The sequence below is a fragment of the Ptychodera flava genome, unplaced genomic scaffold, assembly GCF_041260155.1.
Source record: "Ptychodera flava strain L36383 unplaced genomic scaffold, AS_Pfla_20210202 Scaffold_38__1_contigs__length_1544198_pilon, whole genome shotgun sequence".
NCBI lineage: Eukaryota > Metazoa > Hemichordata > Enteropneusta > Ptychoderidae > Ptychodera > Ptychodera flava.
This window is the reverse complement of record NW_027248360.1, coordinates 746,454-764,886: the sequence shown is the minus strand read 5'-3', so window position 1 is coordinate 764,886 and position 18,433 is coordinate 746,454. Positions and strand designations below refer to the sequence as shown.

Genomic DNA, 18,433 nt, shown 5'->3' with positions numbered 1-18,433 from the left:
TATCTATAGCTACAGTAATCAGTAAATATTTAATACCCCACGCCCTATACTTTTATATAAACTTATAAAATCATAGTCCGAGCCGCAAAATTGTTGACTTTCGATCGATATACAGGCTGATCGTTGAATCGCACCGGCGCATCCATGTTTACTTGCCCCATAAGCTTACTACTCTGCGAAGGGTGGGTAGATGGAATTTCTGGGCCAAAAATGAACACCGGGGCGAAACTTTTTGTGAATCCATGTGAAAACATAAATCATTTATCAGTTTTGATATATACTCCTAAATTGTATAATTGTATAATTGTATAATTGTATAATTTTTTTTCCAAATTTCTTAAAAATGTTAGGTGTCCTGTAGCTGAATGTTACCATATCACAAAATACTCATAAAATTATATTTAACTGAAGAAGAAAAGCAGATGAGCTTACGTTTGCAGATTAAACAGACATTACTCCATAATCTAGTTATCCCAAATTAGTTTCAATTACGTTTCCAATAAAATCCTCAGCTTAACAAAATTTTACAGCGCACGTGACACTGCTTCGTTCCCCACTGAGCTCGCATTCAGCGCAGCACTTCACTGTTCAGTGATTAAAACATTTGTGTAATACAAGTTCTAAGGCCCCTGTATCTTTTGCGTGCGGAATTTTCGTAAATTGTGACTTTTTTCTTCGGTTCATCGATAATTTCATGGAAATAACAGACTCCACCCTGATCATCAGCTCGGGAAGCCTCGCCCGTCAATGTTTGGCTTTCATCTCACCCTTGCCCATAAATAACATTAGCATTGTAATGGTCAAGGCGTCTCCCTTTATTTCCGTCTCGTTAACTATCGGATATATTTTGTTTCTTATTTGTGGCATGTGTGTATTTGTTACCGCAGTATCGTCCGTAGGTTTTAAAGTCTACTTTTTATTTGGTTTGAAACAGCATAACAGTGGGGTTTTGAAAAAGAGCGGATTTTTTTCTAACACTAAACTAACCACTCTCGCATTAAATGCACTCACTTCTGTTCACAATTAAATCACTGTTTAGCCTATTGAAGTTGTCATTTTTCCTCTTTACATGAATTTTATCTTTTTTCTTTTTTTGCAGATATATTGGTAAGTGAACAATGTCTCGAAGCTGAATCAAACAATTACGGAGCTAAGGTGATTCTGTGAAATTTCGCATATTGCTGCTATTTGCCATCAGCACTGCCTGTTGTGTTAATTATGGCAGAGGATTACACGAATCAGTCACCTATCTGCGAAATGACAAAGCACAATGTTTACAATTCTTCAATTCAGGGACTTTAAAGACACCCCAATTTGATTCTATGTGACCCATTATTTGCTAGGTATTATCACGTGGAGGCAGTGTTGCACTTTACCGTCTATTTTGATTTGTAGTCCTCCCGATCGGTGACCTGATTGATTTGTCTCATCTAGACTTTACCATCAGTCGCGCGCACAATTAAGCGTCATCATTCCTGAACCGATGTCTTTCAAACTTGGCACAACAAGGATAATATGTTATACCTTCATATGCACGTCAGATCGTTCTTGATACGCTAAGGCATTTCATGAAACGAATATAATAATTTGTCAGTTTTTAACTATTTTTTCACGTCGCTCTTGTGGGCCTACGTGTCTTTACCGATTTTACTCAAACGTAGCACCAATACAGTGCACGTAGTTATACATTTACACGTTATTATTTTCACGATCCGAACTAATATAGCATGAAAAGTCTACTAAATACAATTTTGTTTCAGTTTTGTATGTCTAGTGCTATTATTCGGACAAACATCATAGACTAATTTCAGGTCTACGTTGACTCAAGCTGAGGAAACATGCAGTAAACAGCAAGTTACATATATGCGTGCATTTTCTGGCGCGACCGAAATTTATATTATATAATATTTTTTTTTATTCTAACAAAGTGAATTCAATGACAAAACTTTTCAAAGGAGAATTTTCACTTAAGCAATCTGAAACACCCTTATGCAATATATTTTCAGGATGCTAAACTTTTCCCTTTTTTGAAGCTGAAAATCCAAACTATGACGTGACGAAAGTTTACACAACACTTGAACTGAAACGTGCACGTGTCAGGACAAACGAACTCATTTTATTACCAAGTCATTAAGTATAATATATAAGTCAGAAAGTGGACATAGCAGTGGAGGGTTCTTTACTTTGGCTACTTTCTTTCCTGATATGCGGCTGCATCCTGAGTGGCAGATCTTAAAACACGCTTTCTTAAAAATACGTTACATTCATGATTTGTATGTTTTGAATGAAGGAAGTGACGATAATTTTCTAAGTATGAAGTTAATCATCTAAAAAGCATATTGCCAGTTTCATATACGATACAAAAAATACTATATGCACATTTTAGACAGTCCGAGTGACGTATGTCTTTTGAAGTCGGAACCAATATTTGAAAACACCACACTTCCGTCTTGTACAAAAACTTAACCCGTAAAAAGCACCTAGCCCGGTGCAAACATAACTGACCTCTGATCAACCATGACGTTAATGTCACTGATGAGAAATAGAAAAAAGTTGATATTACGTAGGCTAGATATGGTCAACACGTCAAAGACCAATGGCAAATGACATTAATGTTAGTCTTTCGTGTGTAAAATGTGGGCGAGGCACCCGAAACACTTATGAAATACTTGTAAGCAAAGTGAAGTTTGCGCCTGGGCATCTCTGAATTTGGCTTTAGTTTTTCAGCATTATTATCATTTTTTGTCTCATAAACATATGTAATCTTTCTTAATATCGTGAAAAATATTAAATAGGAAGGTTCTGGCATTAGTGGTACCAAGAGTACGCATTGCCTACAACGTGCCCTCTGACTGATAACGAATAAATTCTCATCTGCCTAACATTAAGTTAAAGCCAACAATATCGGACATTACACACATAGAGACATTTTGACATGTTAGTATTACAGAGAAAGACAAAATTGCTCGGAAATTTGCTAAAGTTGGAGTTAACGATTTTCTTCAGTACATTTTCGATCAGCATATGTAAAATGTTCCTTGCGTGTTTTCTATATAAATCTACCAATACAACAAATGGAAGCCTCCATGCTTTTTACTTTCAGTCACCTCTGGAAGACATCCCAAGTAAGCAGGTAAGACGATCACAAAACGATTCAATACATAAGCAACAATAAATAACATATATATATATATATATATATATAACTATATATATATATATATATATAACTATATATATATATTATATATATATATATATATATATATATAATATATAATCTCCTAATATTTCGAACAAGTGTGACGTCACCGAAGACGAGGGTTTCAATTGAGCTGTTGAAGAAGTGGCAGAAGCTAACTGAAAACCGCGTTTGGCGTACGTAGCTACAGTAAACATTCTCGCTTTTGTACACACTACCACGGAAGTTCAACAGCAATACAACACTTTGTCGATGCTAAGAATTCAACTTAGAAAGCAAATACTCGTAAGCAAAGTGAAGTTTGTGCCTGGGCATCTCTTAATTTGGCTTTAGTTTTAAGAAAGATTGGACGATGTGTTGATTTTGACACATCATATTCTTAATATATATTGGATTCTTGTTTGGTGATAAATTTTGACGATTACTCAGCTGTTTACGGCTTGTGACGAGCTAGCACAATGGTAGTAGGAAACGTATGGAGCAGACGATAGTTTACGCTCTCGTTTTCCCTCCTTGAAAAAAAGAGACAAACTGTCACAATCATTGCTATCAAAATCTTTGACGTTTTAGCTACATATTACCTTTGCCGCATTTTTAGCAATTTCCATTGTGCCCACTCGATTTTCATCTGCACGAGAATGCTTACAAACAGCTTCAGTAGAAAAAGTGTGAACCGTATACCTCTACTTCTGATGTCAGAAGTAGGGTATACGGAAATCCTGTAAACAGTATACCTATAGTGTGACGTCATATTATAGGGATTACTTGGTCTGAGAATGTGATAAACACACGCGCATATATATATATATATATATATATATATAATATATATAATATATATATATATATATATATATATATATATATATATATATATAAATATTATATATATATCGATAGATCGATAGATAAGTAAGAAGGAGAATTCAATATCTGAGATTTGACAAAAAATGTCGCTCCAGTTCGCCAAGGGTTGATGACTCACATTCATACTCCCGTGGTACAGTCTAGGAATAAGACAAAGGTTAATATATTGTTCCCATAGAGACCAACACCCATGCATTTTATGGTCCATCAGGATTCTTATGCATTCACAAGCCCTCGCAGACCTAAAATTATGTCTGTTTAAGTTTAATTATCTCGACAGAGAACATGGCATCACTGATTACATAAACCTGGGCAAATAGTTTATCATTTATGCTTTTCATTATACATGACATGAATATTATATGCTTTTTTCCAAATTTCAAGTTGTATACCGTCGTTTGTATTATTTACGTCTTGTCCATTGTTATGAAATCCAATATGTTTAAAGCTACGGAATTAATTTATTTTTAAATAAACAAGTTAGTCCATGTAAATTTCACATCAATGCTCATCCTTCGCAAAATACCGATGTGATTCATACCAAAAATGATGTGGCTTTTTTGTTCATATATTTGATTTGCGATCCCCTCAATGGTTACAGAAACAGATTCAATAAATAGATTTACAAACAGACCAGTTTTCAGTTCAGATTGATCCTGTTCTTAAGTGAAGAGTAATGATATACCTGTCATGCTACGATGTGGCACATTGACATTTTCATTGATAATTATGTCTGATCCATTGAATGGAGTTGTTCTGAAGTGCTGTGGTGCTCATATTCGTATAGAAACCGTTTGATTGTTATAGTACCAGGTGTAAATATTGCTTTGTATCATCCTTCAGGGTTTCATACGCTATTTGTCAATAAATGTTTGACAGTTTTTAACCTGCTGTAGGGAAATTTCCATTTACAATTAATTATGAGATGGATGCAAGGGTACTTTCCCACTCAATGTTTCTGCCGAGTACTGATGGATATGTAACCCATGACCTGCGATGAAGAGATTACTCCGGTTAATGGCATATTTTGACTTGTATACCCAAGAAGTCAATTATCAACCACAACGTTATCATCTGCATTTGCCCCACTACTTCTAGATTTCAGAGATTTTCGTTCTGAATACCTCTACTTTTTATGTTTGTAGAGATCACGACAAAATTCAAAAGCGAAACTTGCACCCAAAATGAGAAGAAGACTAGCCAAAATTGAAAATCAAATCGAAGTGTAACATTACCTAATCAGTTGGGCACGTGAAAGAACGGCAAAATGGCGCAGATTAGGTCTCTCCGTAATGTAATTTTACTAAATAACCTCCGCAAACTTCTTCATGCTTGTGAGACTATATGTGCTGATAAATCTTCATTCAAACTACTCTCACTGCAAATCTTTATTGACCCTGGCAAAGATACATGCCTGTAAGGTTCATGGCCGTTAACTATATCATTCTTCAGCCAAATCTTCTCAAGAAAGTCGAACACATTCTCGAAAGGACAGATTTTGGTAATATGAGAAGTCGTTTTGAAGATCTATCAAACCAAATTTTCTTGGAGGATGTGTGGATCCCACCTCCTCCACATAGATTACACCAGAACGCAATAAATGAACAATATTTACATGGACACATGATAGAAACCTGGGCGGGTGGATGGAATAATAATTAACATTTCAAGAGACCCAGTTCCTTTTCCCAATTTTCAAGAGACCCGCTCCATAGTACTTATTGAATAACTTTTGCAGTTACTAGGTCAAGTCCTATTAAAACTTTCTGAACAATAATCTCATTATATTTTCGTATTTAGTATTCACTCGCGTACAGCTCACCCTCTGTATTTCTTATCCTCTGTAGTTCATCAGCCTAGAAAGTACCGACCGTGTCCTCTCCCTTTAGGTCCTTTATCTTGCAAACAGGTGGCGTCCCAAGTCCAGCTGAGTAGATAACCTTGATAACTAAGAAGATCTCCTTTGTCCTGTTTGGTAAATAATCTTTCTTGAAAATACCCCTGTGTTTGCTTTGGACCCATTCTCTTGGCTTGATCTCAGGATGCACACAGGCGACCGTGAACTCACAGCCGTACAATATAGGAAAGACTGTCGATCATTTTCCTCTGTTACGTCGGTGGGTTTCATTTTGATACTTTAATGTAAGGTGTTGTTGTAGTTCTCGAGAAGCTGTGGTAGAACAGGGTCTAACCACTGATATGTCTGTCTGTTTCTATATGTCTGTCTGTTTCTATGTGAAGTATTTCAAGATTAGGGACTTCAAAGTACGATTGAATCATCCCACAACAATGGCATATTTGTCACTGTTTGTATGAAACCAATGAATGCCCACTCCTCAAGCCGTTCCTGCACTTTCAAGTTCGTTAATTTCTGCCCGTCATCTGTCTAAAGTCTATGAGGTTGGCAGCTACTTTTATACATTATGTCCTGTAGGTCAGCCAGGGTGTCATCGGCCGTTACGGCCTTTATTGCATGGCCTAGCTCATACATATTTACTGAGTACATCGATTACAGCAAATATATCTAAGAGCAAGTTATAATAACCGAATTGAACTTCTTCAATAGCTTAATCATGTTTGAGACCTCCTGTCAGGATATCTCCAAACCATACTCTTTTTAATAGTCTTGTTGTCTGTTTTACTAGGCGTATATAAAAGTACTAACATTTGTATGTTTCCCAGTGAATTACTGACACTGGTATATTGTTGAATCAGAACCCATAGTCCCCATGTCTAGCACAGAAAGCCAATGAAACAAATCATCATTGATGACACAGTCCCCGCTGAATTGAGATTATTGCTCTAGTGTAGCTGGTGTTGGTCTGTTTCACTCACTACAATGCGTTGTTGTGATATGATTTTGGGAGTGTGTGGTATTTTGATAGTTCATGAATATCGGATATGATAGTAGATTTAGTGTTATTGATGTGTGTGAAATGCCAAAGTGACTTAATTCAGTCTACAGTATCTGTTTTGTTCATTGTGGTCGAGCTAGGGCTACTGCAGTTACAGCACGTTCTTTCAGAGTTGGTGTATGATGGACTGAACGGCAATCATGGTTGACATGGTAAATGTAACCTTGTTTACAGAATGTCAAAAGGCGCCCTCAACACGATGGTGGTTTAATCAACCAGGTAAACATGGATCCAAGGGATTACTTTGAATAGGGATGTTCCCGGAAGTATTACCATGGTAATAAATTCTTTTTTCTGGAACCAAGCAAAATTAAAGTAAATGGTTTGGAAAGTGGCCTGCTGTGAAATATGTAAATAGCTAGTGGATCAGAGGCTTACACCTATAGTGGCTGTCCAAGTGCAAGACCTGGCCCCGAAAATGTACAATATATTGTAACGCCCCTCCCTGTAGAAACGCCCCTCCCTGTAGAGAGTTTATCTTGAAGCGTCCCTCACGTGGCCAAGGCGTGTGAAGTTCATTGACTCAGATCGTACGAGAAGCAGATAAGAGATAGTGTGATAGTTTAATTAATTATTGGTTAAGATTTCAATGAGAACAATCGAGAATGGGATATTCCATGGTGTGATCTTATTTAATCTTAAGAAACAATCAAAGACTGGCGGGAAAATTACCACGTGATAACTTTTGTAATTATGTAAGTTTAGAGATGTATTTAACTTTGTAGAGAGCTTAGATTTGAACACTTCCGATCAGACCTTTGACAGTGAACGACACGGTCGCCATCTTGCAATAAAGTACAAGGTTGTGTTACAATCTACATTTTGGTGTGTCAGCTTCAGTTACTGAAAGCATTACGATCCAGACTGGTACCTCAACTCGTAATTCCCCTAAATCGAGCGCGACAATATATGTGTGCACAATGTTGTAGAAATGATGCGTTTCAGTTTGCTATGCGATATCTGTTGGATTGTAAGTATATTTTGACGTTATAGTTTCAGACACGATATTGCAGTCACGGTCATCTTCTGTTTTTGGAAGCTTTGATATAAATACTTGTTTTCTGGGATGATGGAAATCATTGGCCTGTAGAGTGTTTCCTTTCTGAGATATATACACATCTTAGATAATTATTGTTGTCTTCTCATTATCATTTATGCTTGTTTTAGAGTGGTTATTTGAATTTCTTCAATTGTTTGCTTATGTTTTCTTGCATTGACAAAGTTTGTTTTATGGGATGCTGATGAAATGAAGACTGTTTCTTGAGTCATTTTGGCTGATATGAACCAATCGCCAGTCAATGGCAAAATACTCCAAAGAGATAATTTAAGGAAACTTGAACATAAACACAAGAAACCATATCAAGTGCAAAAAGAAGGTGATAGAACTGTTGTGAAGGATTGGTGATGATGTTGAAGCTTATGCCAGACTTAAGCGAGGAGTTAAACTTGTGTGATATTTTTGTTGCGCGAATAAATGTCATGTTTTTACACGGCGCACAAAAGTGACTTCCCTACCATTGTGTCAACTCTTCGATCTTGATCTCTCCATTGTTGCCGATGTTGGAGAGAGATGTTGCGTCCAATATATCATTTAACTTTACGATATGTACGATACGCAATATTTCGTCCCCTGCTTTGGCTGAGCCACCGTTGTCGTCGAGGGGTGTCCCCGAAATTGTGTGTCATTGGTACGACAAGTCATCGAGCATCGGCCTTAATTTTTGATTGTAGTATGATCCTTTGACATTCGCAGGCTGTATTTTGCATTTATTGACTGTTGTTGTTCTGGACTTTCGAGGGCCTCATTTTTGTTTTCTTCCTTTCATGGTCGCATCACGCCTCTACCTTTAATGCTGAACATGTACAATCACATGTTTTTTCTCCTTGTTTGTCCGTGACATGTAACGGTCTATTCAGGCCTATTGCAGAAAGAGATACCAAGATATTCGAACACTAGAAGATCAATATTACAGGAATACTTTTCAGGGAAAATACGTGTTTTCGACATGAAATACCCTAATAAAGGCAAAAAGCGACCTTAAATGTTTACGTTCCACTGCAAGTGACGCAGTATATATAGGCTGGATATGCACGATTTAAGGCAAGGTCGAAGAATGCAATAGCATGTTGTAAATACGAAGTCAAAGCGTGAATTCACGAATGCGAAGGAATTGTAATCCACTAACTATGCATTTTTTTCCGTTTGGGTCGGTTTTAACCCAACAATTCATCCTAAGTTCGTACAAATTATTGTTTGTATTTTATTGTTAAAGTAATTGGTGTGCATTGTGATGCCGTAGAGTACTACACTTAGGCCAAGCTGTTTAAAAATCACTTCACAAATGCCAGAGAGATCGCTGGTGACGGACGGATCGACGGACGGCCCGATGCGACCTAATCTATACGTCTGCCGCTGCGTGGGCACTAAGAGACTAACTTTGGTATATTCATGTAAAATGGATCTGGTTCCCCTGCCGTGTCCGGGCCAACGGGGCCTCTGCTGCCATTTATCAGCATTCTCGGACCCTGCTATTTCACAATCGCTAGTTTCTTTGATTTCTGATTTTTTGTCGGTGTTTAGTCCAACTACTTTAATATCCGTCGCACATTGCAATTTATTATTGTAACCAGCGATAGCAGGACCCGAGAGAAGTACTATTTAATATTGTATGAGAATCAAACTGGACGAAATAGTAATATCAATTTTTATACCGGTATTTGTTATTCTTTCTTGATATTGACCTTGTCCAAAAAATTACAAGCGGATATACTTTGGATTTGAGTACCGCGAGGCTGAAACGCATCATTTTGTTTTATCATTGTCCGGGTATCATTTACCAAACTCACATAGCCATGGATCAGCTTCATTTATCTCTTGTTGACTAAAAAGATTTAGCAAATTGCGTACAAATTGATGGAACGGAGTTTGGATAATATGGAGTTTACGTTGTTAATAAACATGAGCAGGCGGAGGATTCTGGAATGAAAGACGATCGAAACTATTAACCAACCTAACTAATAAAATTTTATATATATACGGGCTGCTCAGTATAGGGCAAGGAACCGGCAGCTCAATGTCAGCTATAATGATCTGCAGGTCAGTATAAGGAAAGAGTGGTACCGGAATGTCTATAAAATATGTGATGCCAATGATGATTTAAAGGCAAGATGTTTGAATGCAAAAGAGGCCATTTGAGGCCTATGATGTAGTATGCAGCTTGACAGATCCTCTCACATGGGTTGGCGAACAGGAAAATGTAGGAGATGGAAACGTTTATAATAAAAATATTAATTATCAAGACCTCTTTAACACAAGCAACATCGCAGATCTCTAAAAGTCACTTTTTGATGCTTTTACATAATCAGTGATGCAATAGTTTCTGTCAAAACGGTAGACTAAATTCGACACTTTTGTAGATCAGCGTGTTGTAACACCGTGACGTATGGGGTATTAAACGTCGGTGGTGTAGTAAATTGAATTTTGTCATCTTAGCCAATCCATTCCAATACAGAAAAAATTGTGAATGGGCGTTAAATGACATAATATGCCACTTTGTTATACCGCCACATTGAATATATTCGCAGGGAAGACAGTATCTCCATGCATTTACTTTAATACCAGACGTATATGCTCCTCTAAATATCTAGAATCAAACTTAATTTACAATGTAAAATTTAAGGATAATGTCTGAAATTGTTATAAATGTTTTGAACTGGGTCCCAAGGATATATTTAATGTCGCAATTTAGTTCAAACTAATCAATCATCAAAATTTGTTATTAGATTCCCCTTCGTTTTGTCCGTACGGAATAAGGTAAAAACTGTATCCGACTATATGGGTCATACAAGAAAATCCATGGCATATTTCGGCCAGCCAATAAAGTAATTTGCACATTCAATAACGAAAAACGAAATATAGCTAATTTTAATTTTTAAACGATTTAATCATCTTGATCATTAATTTTTAGGCCTATTTTTAAATTTAAGACCTTTGGTCTGAGATTGAAATATAGGAAATAGGTATAGACTGCTGTGAGGATGGCACTTTGTGGCCATTCTTTAACAAACTCTTTTTCCCGCAATGCATATTTTCGTTTCCCCAATTTTCAATTTAACAAAGATCTCCGGCCTTTTCCTATTTTATTTTGAGCGTGGCAGCTGATAGTATCTATCTTTGGCCTAGGAATGCATCAAATTGTTACAGTTTTTTGCGCGGGCAACGTGTTCAGTGGATCGAGTAAGGAACATAGAGAGAACAATTGTGTTGCCGCCGAAAAAGAAAGTCCGATATAATCAGATTGACGTGACCTGCTAAAGTTTTGCGCGCTTCTCGTCAATGTCTAAAACGTGTACGTTGTGTAAAAATTGTGACAGCCATCAGCTCAATCAGAGTGCGGCATCCACATTTAATTTTATCAGATGAATTTATTCAGCTGTCAATCTTGGTACGCTACGATGTTCTCCGCATAATGATCTAAGTACCCGTCATAGTTTTTAAACTGTATACCGACCCACTCTATGAAATACATCCATTACAACGCGATCGGCGCTTGATATCAAGTTTTGAGGAAGTATTGTCTTACACTTCGTTCATAGATACCTCTTGCCCTAGGCAAAACATTTTGGAGATGAACACTTATTTCGCAGTAACTTCTTCTTTCATCAATCATTTCTTGAACTTTGTTGCGGCTGAACGCACCGACTTAATTCATTGCCTGAAGTACACGCACTCTACAAACTAAGAACAGTGTTTGCTTCTCTTCCAGTATATTACTATGTCGGTCGTGAGACGATGTTATTCCCGCTAATTGTTAAAATTATCTTGTGCAATTATCGTTACCGAGCCCCCCAAGTACATTTATTGCACCTTTATTCCATTTCGATACCTTTCCTTTCGCCATGGTATCCAAATATTCTAAAGACAAAGACGTTGCGCCACGCCCCAAATGAAATGGGAAGATTTGATATATTGGAAATTGAAAAAGGCAATATGCATCATGGAAAGAGAGTTTGTCAGAGGGAAATTTGAATGGCCGCAAAGTGCCATCCTAAGGGCAGTATACACCTGTTTCCTACATTTAAATCTCAGACCAAAGATTTTCAATCAAAAATAGGCCTTAAAGTTAATAATCAAGATGATAAAAGCATTTGAAAATTGAAAATTTGCTCCATTTCGATTTCTTTTTGAGGGTGCATAATGGTTTTGGGTTGGCCGAAATGTGCCTCGGATTCAAGAGGCTGTACTCTAACCTCAGGAGCTCATGTAATTCAAGTTCTTGAATGTGAGTCGTGAAACCTTCAATGACATATTGCATAGTTGTAGAAAGTGAGTAAGCTAATTATCCAATTCTTTCAACCAGTAAACATTTCATTACGAGAAACTACTTTTCTTGCTTCGTTTCTGGGCGAGTTTCGACCTGCTGTAAGCTTAGATTTGAAGCGTTCAATCTTCTGAAAAGCCATCATCGCATGCCACAAATTTAGTGCTTTATGGTAAAGAATTTTCCAGAATGTACTATATGTGTGAACTTTCTTTATCAATATATAATTCGATGGAGAGTAACTCTTCCTGATTCAGAGTTTGTTTATCATTCGGATTCGTGAAGTTATTGATGGAGTTAACTTATTGGATTATTTCGTTGTTGTATTATTGAGCTATGAAATTTACGCTGTAGTAATTTCATGTGAGTATTTAAAATATTTTTTTAAACAGTAACATTAACTCACAATCACCTGGACAATTAGATCCCACTTAGTTTATCTTATTCATGTATGAATATCATAGTTTTAAAATGTGTCTTAAAGAAACTGTGGCATCAGCTTCAAGCACTGGCCGATGATGGAGAAGCAACAAAAGAGGTATACAGGGGCCGAATAATGTTGGTTGGTGCATTTGGTGCTGGGAAAACATCAACGAAACGAAGTCTTTAAATCAGCCGTATGAATGTAGACACTTAAGTACTGATGGAGCTGAAATTTATTCTGTCGACATAACAGATTGGGTTATAAAAGGTCAGTCTTCAACTTTATTTGACGAGAACCTCGACATAACTGAGGAATAAAAACTGACAAAAATGATCAATGCTGTTGCGCATTTATGATCAATGACATGACAAACGTTTGAGTAAAAGAAATTATTGACATTTTTTGTATCTTCAAAATTTTTAACTTACAGCTTAATTTGAAAATGTGTTGGTTCATTCTGATCGCTATCGCTAAACATATATAAACACTTTTCGCGAAAAAAAGTTGTTTTGAGCAACATATTGCCCTTTCACCTCACTCTGACTACATTTATATAAATATATATATGTATATAATATATATATATATAATATATATATATATGAGAAACTCGTTTTCTTGTTTCCTTTCGAAATTAATCAGGTGGTTTTGCCGGTTTTATTTGCAGATTTACGTTCAATCGCTACAAGTCCAAAAAAGTCAGTAGAAGTTTTTCCATGGTTGATAAATTAATAATTCTGATCATTTACAAATTTATAATTAGAGACCATGCTTACTGACGTTTTGGGTGCCGTCTCTGCTTTTATTATTTATATATTTATAGGTAAAAAATCTGTATTTAGTAAGTTTTGTGCTACATCAAACACATATTTCAAATTTAATTTAGAATAATATCTTCGAATACCTGCATACTGTTTAATGATATACAAATATAGACAAGCACAAAGTTCTGGAAAGACATGATGCACAGAGTCATTTTTTAAATCAGTCGCCTAGTATTATATATAAACAATTCAAGGACTTTTGCGCATACGTGGAAAAACTCAGGGGTCTTCGATGACCTGAGTGCGAACTATACGTCACAGCACTGCTTGCGTATTAATACTTCATATCAGCTATATAAATATAAGATGTTAAAACAGTTTTGTCCGAATTATTGGCAAACAAGTGCATATTTACAAATAAGAATATGTATGTCACTACCGTACTTATATTATGTTTGTATCTGAATCTTTAACATAACAAGATGAAATATACCCCTGAATCAAAGTAATCGACGCTGGTTATGTATTGACAAAACACTTTGTTGTTAGTTACTCGCTAAAAGTGATTATCCTAAAATATCCAAGTTATGTGCAATGGTGCTTGAATTGTTTACATATGATACTAGGGGACTAATTTTAACGAAATAAAGTAAGTGTATTATGTCATTTCCTTTAATGAAAAAAAAGCATAAAAATGACTGGTGTACCTTGAAGTGAAGAATAAGGAAGTTATGACATAGGTATTAGTTAAATAATAACGAAATATGTCATCCCATGTGAACATCAGTCAAATAACACACCTCATGGTGCAGTAATTGAAACAATTGCATTCATATACTACTTTTTCCAATTATTCAAAAACTGAGAGACAACAAATATGATTTATCACAAATGTAAATCAGTTAATGCAATTTCTCAACAAAAGTTGAAATTCAAAGCAATCTCCCAATATATTGTTTACCTAAGATGGCACAATCCTCTCATATGTAAATTGTTGTGTTCGACGGAAACTTAAAATTGAAATTTGTCATTTCATAAATAAGTTCATCATACAATTTTTGTCCACTAAGATACATCAAGCCATCACAACAAGCGATGTGCAGAAGAAACACAGAAGCTAATGACTGATGAACTTATCCGTAATGTGAAGAGAAAGAGACCATGCCGCATTAATCCAGGGCAGAAGACAACTTAAAGGTAGACTTAAAACTTGGTGGGGAAAAAGATGATGATGCCATTAAACGTATAGAACAGCGTCTCAGAACATTAGAAGACACTGATAAGCCGGATTACTACTTCTCGCTATGGGATTTTGCCGGTCAAAGTATATACTACCTAACACATCAGGTTGGTATAGCATCCAATTTAAGATATTTTGAGGTTAATGTGTGGATGCATCCTTTGCGATATTTTTGTAATAACCTCATTATTATGCATCTGACATTGCATACTGGGACATCAAATTGTCAGAGTAGTGACCGTTTTAGAGCAATGCCAACGCTTTTTCTCCCGATTTATAGCACAAGTGTGGAATGCGATCTCGGGCGTGCTTCTGCAACTTATAGATAGTGTATTCCGTACGCACGTAAGTACAGAGTCACTGAGATTCATAGATCATGATCGTATCCGGTGGCACTGGTTGGGGTTTGGATACAACGTAAGTACTAGGGAAAGTTAAACTTTCGTTTAGGTTGTTTAAGGAAGAAGTTTAGTGTATTAAGGCAAGCCAGTGACTAAAATGTGCGAGCAGACGATGTAAATACCTTTGCAATGTTTGTTTGTACAGCAACAAAATCACGAATGAGTTACGACGCTACAATTAAGTTATAGTATACTCACTTCACGTTTTCCCTAATCTGCTCACCAGTGTTCCTCTAAGGTTTTGAGTGGGTGAGCAACTTGTTGCCTGAAGGGCATGGCGGCCGCCCCGGCGGCCGCGGGGGGTGGTCCGGAAGGGGGGTGTCCCCCTTCCGGCCGAAGGCCAGAAGCAAAAATTTACATTCGTGTGTGCTTTGATTTAAACACTGTTTAGTTGCTTTAAGAGAAAGGAAAGGACACTTCACAACCTTCTGTTAAGTACTAATCCAACACAGCCAAACTGAATTTAAGACTGGACTTAAATTTAGTTGTCTACAACAATATTAACAATGCACTTGAGAGTGAAATAATCGCAATCATACCAATCCATAATCCAATAATACTAGGTCAAAATTTGTAAGACAATAGTTGTAAACATAGACACAAAACAGCACAGAACAGACAGTAAATAGACAGTACACAAACAAAGTCAAAGTCATGAAAGAAAGATATATGGACCTCTGGCCAAAAGACCAAGAAGTGATGTCAGGTGTTTCGAAAATAGTAAGCGCATCCTGCCCCACATGTGGCACCCGCCATATATCAATCTGTAAGTCAGATAGGTAGTGGTCACTAACTAAGGCCCCATGTCACCGATGCCATCAGTGATCATTTGTCGAAGAGAGATATTGTATTTATCTACCAGCTTGCGATACCTGCCAAAAAAGCGTTTGAATGTAGAGACAAGTCTTGCTCTGGTGTAACCTTGATTTAACAGTTTGTAAGAGAGATGGCCATGTCTCTCTACAAAATCACCATATGAACTGCATGCTCTTGCATATCGAATAAGCTGGGAAATGTATACCCCATAAGCAGGTGAGAGTGGAATATTACTGATGAGGTGTGAAAAATTGATTATACTAAAGTTGAAATCATCTCTCTTGTCATATAGCCTAGTAGAAAGGTGACCATTAGAGTCAAATTCAAGTAAAATGTCCAGATATGAAGCAGAAGAGGCCGTTTCTGTAGTTTCTTTAATCTCCAATTCTGGAGGATAAATCATAGCGAGATATTTACTGAATTCAGAGTTATTCAATGAAATAACATCGTCTATGTATCTAAATGTAAGGTTGAAAGTTCGAGCTACAGAGACCTTTTTCTGCTTGATAAGGTTCTGGATAAATTCTGCCTCGTATGAGAACAGAAATAAGTCGGCAAGTAAGGGAGCACAGTTAGTGCCCATGGGAATTCCTATACACTGTTGGTAAATGTGTCCTCCAAATTCAACAAATATGTTGTCAATGAGGAAATCAAGCATACTGATAATGTCTTTCTCGGTATAAAACACTTTAGCGTTAGTAATATTTTTAACAAAATATGTAGAATTATACCCTAATACCACATATTTGTAACGGCGTGAACCGTTTTTGTAGAAAAATGCTTGGTTGATGATGTTTTTCAAGCGTTCTTTCAATTTATCATGTGGTATTGTGGTATACAATGTGGAAAAATCGAAAGTTTTAATAGATGTTATTTTTGAAACAGATCTTGATTTCAAATTTTCCAAGAGTTCCTTCGAATTTTTTAATATCCACATTTGATTTATACCACTCCGAGAAAAGCCAACATCACAGTATGCTTGAAGTCCCCGTTTAACAGTACAAAGAACAGAAGTCAGTATCTTCGATAACTCTGTTGTTGAACATTTTGAAGATCCTGCGATAAACCTAGCTTTGTAAGGTGTTTTGTGGAGCTTTGGTATCCAGTATAAGCTAGGCAACTTATTATGGTCATCCTTTGTTGTAATATTAAAATTATCCATGAATGACAGGGGTTTCACTAACTTTTGAAGTAGGGGCCAAATAAAAAGTAGGCGGCTTGCACCTGCCACGACCACAAAACGGTTGTGGGGGAGGGTCCGGGAGCGGGTATTCCCCTCCCGGCGAAGGCCGGAAGCCCTGGAAAATCAGCTAATAAATTTACTTTTTACAGCTCACAGTCACTTGAAAGCCAAGTATATTCAGAAAGTATTGTCAGCAGTGTTCAGGGAGGTGTTCCCCCTCCCGGCCGAAGGCCTGAAGCCCTGGAAAATCAGCCCTGGAAAATCAGCTAAAAAATTACTTTTTACAGCTCACAGTCACTGAAATTCAAGTATATTCAGAAAGTATTGTCAGCAGTCTTCCAGGAGGTGTTCCCCCTCCCGGCCGAAGGCCGGAAGCCCTGGAAAATCAGCTAAAAATTCACTTTTTACAGCTCACAGTCACTTGAAATTCAAGTATATTCAGAAAGTATTGTCAGCAGTGTTCCAGGAGGTGTTCCCTCTCCCGGCCGAAGGCCGGAAGCCCTGGAAAATCAGCTAAAAATTCACTTTTTACAGCTCACAGTCACGTCAAATTCTAGTATTTTCAGAAAGTATTGTCAGCAGTGTTCGAGGACAACAATTTGTGTTCATATCATAAAAGCCATTTTCCTGGGAGATTAAATATGATAATTCATAATTAAAAATGATAAAATGTGGTAATGTTGACTATATTTTGAACAAAGAAAACTAAAGTCTAGAAATAAGTTGACAATATTGCTCAGTAAAGTACCTTGATGTATGATATGAAAATCGGTATGTTAAGAACCTATATCTGTATATGTATATATACCTGTATATGCTTTCTGAGATAACCTATAATAATTCATTATTATTAATGATATAAATTTGATACTGCAGACGATATCATACAGTGTTTCATCTAGACAGGGGGATGGGAGATTCCTCCTCTGTCGACATGTTGACACCCAAATTAATTTATCAAGGGGGGGGGGGACCAGCCCCCCATGAAATGGTGCCAATCACACCTTAGAGATACAAGTAGAACACATAAACTGGTGAAATCACCCCTAAATTTTCTTGTCAAGGGGGAAATCCCCCTGTTGATGCCATCCTGGATGAGACTGATATTTTCAACACAGAAAACGAGAAACTTTTCATATGCATTAAAGGGATAGTAGCTGTAACTTTTGAGAATATTTTCACTATTTTTGTTGCACGTCGCGAACTATTCACATGAATAAGCATAGTGAATCATGAAGAATCACCTACTAATTGACCTCAGTACGTAACGTGTATCAATTCCTCGTGATAAAGAATGTTG

General features: G+C 36.8%; 1 long non-coding RNA gene across 1 annotated transcript in view; it reads left to right on the top strand.

Moving 5' to 3' along the window:
- The first annotated feature begins 3,101 nt into the window (after positions 1 to 3,101).
- LOC139127861 (uncharacterized) overlaps positions 3,102 to 18,433 on the top strand; it is a 78,469-nt gene continuing 63,137 nt past the window's right edge. The window contains exons 1-3 of the long non-coding RNA XR_011551152.1: positions 3,102 to 3,133; positions 12,790 to 12,996; positions 14,564 to 14,840. This is a non-coding gene — a long non-coding RNA (uncharacterized lncRNA). The remainder of the gene's footprint in view (positions 3,134 to 12,789; positions 12,997 to 14,563; positions 14,841 to 18,433) is intronic.